Here is a 2,944-nt window from a genome sequence, read left to right as displayed (position 1 = left end):
TAGTGTGTTAAAAGTTTTAAGGAAAGGGTTTGTATTTGTGAAATAATGTTTGACCCTGCCCTCGGAAGTGTTTCAGCACAGCAATTCCAGAGCAACGTGGAATCTACTTTCGATTAAATATGAGGAACACGAATATTGCGCCCTCTGTTGGCAAATTGTAATATTAAGCAGGGCGTTGAACTGTTAAATGATTTGTTTTCTGCACGTATTTATCTTCATATAGAATGGTTTGTGTACTGCATGTTTATAATCGTCTTGTTAGACTGGAACTTTTCGATGTCATTTCTGAGAGAGAAGTCTCTGTTAATTAGGCTAACAATTCTGCATTGTTTGAAGTATTACATTATGTTTTTCAGCAATGGATGGATTTAACCTTTCATGATTAATCGGGCACCTCTGAGGGCCACTAATGAAGAAAAGTGAAGACTAAGATGTAACTTCTTAAGTCTGCAAAAGGTAAAGTATGCAAAATTGTAGCAAATCATAAATATGTTTACATTCTCCATGTTTTAAAACCATATACTCCATTTAATTTGACAAAATCTTGCCTTGATGAGATGAAAGGAGCCCTTTTTAACTGCTTCACGGTCCATTATTACTTTTGGTACGCGCTAGGCCAGACTCAAACTCGTACCGTGAGTAATAATGCACTGTGGCAGTGTGTTTATCAGCGTGGAGAAACTCAAAACAGGTTTGGAAGCAAATGAATGAATAGGAAACATTTCAATACGTTTCACTTGCATAAATGCACACTTTACACTTGCATAAAAACCCAACCATGAGGGGCTCTGACATCTGTATTGTTTTCATTTTAGGTTTGAAATGAAGTAAACTGCATACAATCCAAGGAGTGGAAATTCTGGATGACAACTGTTCATAACTGTTCATTACATTTCTGTATGCAGCATTTAAAACAGTCAAGCGGTTGGAAAATCAATTCCAGCTGAAATTAAGAGTTTGCCTGACTGTACGAAATGTGTTAACGTTCTTGTAGAAGTGGTTGCATGATGTAGGCCTACTAATGAATAAATAAATCTAAGAATAATTTATTTTGTAAAGAAGCAATAATGGTTGAAGCAGTTGTTCTTTCGTTGCCTATAGGTTGAGGGGTCCGTGGACGTCTGACAAACATGCGCTAACTTCAGTGTGCATTGTAATCTATTTGCTTTTGTAATAAAACAAATTTCATCAGAGCAATACAGTTGGGGGTAATGCAAGTAGGTTATGTAATCAAATTACTTTTGTCAAGTAACTAGAGTAACATATTACGTTTTAATTTACAAGAAAATATCAGAGTTACTTTTTCGAATAAGTATGCCAGTTACTTACTTTGTTTTCCCATTTAGGCTATTGACTGACAACGTTGTGTGCGCTGTCACTGTGTAAACATGATGTTACTGTATTCTTGACTAAATGTGAACATTTACTTATCTAACCTGGACAAAAACAGATTCAGTATTCCTCAAAATGAATAAAAACAGTGAAATGCAAACTCAGACTAGGGTTGGTGTAGTAGGGCAATAGAATATAGGGTCTGTACAGTATAAAAACCATTACACCTATGGGTTGTCCCCACTTTTCACAAAAACAAACCTGTGTGTGTGTGTGTGTGTTTTTTTTTACTAAATGAAAATGTAGTTCAGGTATTGGATTCTGTCTTGAACTTGGTATATTTTCTTATGAAACGGTAAGTTGCCATATGTTTGATTAAACTCTAATGACACTACTGGTATAAGGCATAGATATACGATGCCTCATTAGCGACCGTTTCTATGGGCCGCGATACGTAAGCCATCCGCCATTTTTGGAACGGTCTGCGAACTGTTGACTGTGTGCATCTACAACAGCAAGTTAAGAACTACAAACACGCATTAAAAGTGTTTTTAAAAAAAACTACAAACATGGCGGACCAACTGACAGGTAGATAAACGGATTTGAGTGATAAATAATCAATGTCTAACCTGATAAAAAAAATATAAATGTAATGTTATCCACGTTATATTTCATGTTGACCGTTCCAAGATGGCGGACGCGTCAACGTATCTGGAGCGGTCGAATAGGGAATCTATACATATCTATAAGGCTTATCTTTTATGTACTGATTTACTGATGTAAATTATTTTTCATTAACTTTAAGAACAAAAACAAAAAGTAACGTGTAATTTCACTCTGTATAAGTGTGTTGTTTCTTTATCTTAATTTGTATCGTACTTACAAATAAAGAGTTGCTTTTTCTTGCCGTAAAAATGGGCGCGTCCATTTGTAAATTCTGTGTGTCTGGCTTCCGGTCTCATCTGCATCCAGCTATTTTTATCTGTACAAAACAATTCGTTTTGCTGCTTGATATTGAAAATTTGTGTCTTACCATATTATTTTAATGTATTATCTTAATTATGAACACACTGGTTTGTAGTGCAAACAGTTTTACCGTTTACTGCATATTCTTCTTAGCTTGCCTACTATTCTTCTACATACTCAAAAGTATGTACTTTTTCTTCACAATAAGTACTTTTCGGGCATAGTATAAGTAGGCGAATTGGGACGCAGCAATGGACGATCTTTCCGTAGATGAAGGAGCAAGAGCGGAGCCTGAACCATCGTCTAATACAACTGAAATAAAGACAAGCGATGTGTACAACGTGGATAAAAACTTTCTCGCCCATAGGCTTACTTCCGCGTTGAAGAAAAAGGTGGATAAACTTATGTATTTTCCATGTTTGAAAACAAATTTGTGAAAAAAAACATGACCAACTAAATACGCATGACGTCACTTAGTTACAATGTTGATAGCAACCAGCATATGGGATGTCTAGATTCACTGGGGCCTTGGAGCAAACGGAGACATGTGCTGCATCCCAATTCGCATACTATCCGTCCTAAATAGTAATCGAAAATAGAATTAGTATGTCCCAAATCATAGTATGTTTAAAAAAGTATGCCAAAG

General features: G+C 35.9%; 1 long non-coding RNA gene across 1 annotated transcript; it reads left to right on the top strand.

Annotated features, from left to right (window-relative positions):
• The first annotated feature begins 246 nt into the window (after positions 1 to 246).
• LOC107725321 (uncharacterized) lies at positions 247 to 909 on the top strand. The gene is made up of 2 exons (XR_001638108.1): positions 247 to 456; positions 816 to 909. It is a non-coding gene; the product is annotated as an uncharacterized LOC107725321 (long non-coding RNA).
• Positions 910 to 2,944: the final 2,035 nt, after the last annotated feature.

This window comes from Sinocyclocheilus rhinocerous, unplaced genomic scaffold (assembly GCF_001515625.1).
Source record: "Sinocyclocheilus rhinocerous isolate Xijiao unplaced genomic scaffold, SAMN03320098_v1.1 scaffold785, whole genome shotgun sequence".
Lineage (NCBI taxonomy): Eukaryota > Metazoa > Chordata > Actinopteri > Cypriniformes > Cyprinidae > Sinocyclocheilus > Sinocyclocheilus rhinocerous.
This window is presented reverse-complemented; position numbering and strand designations above follow the sequence as displayed.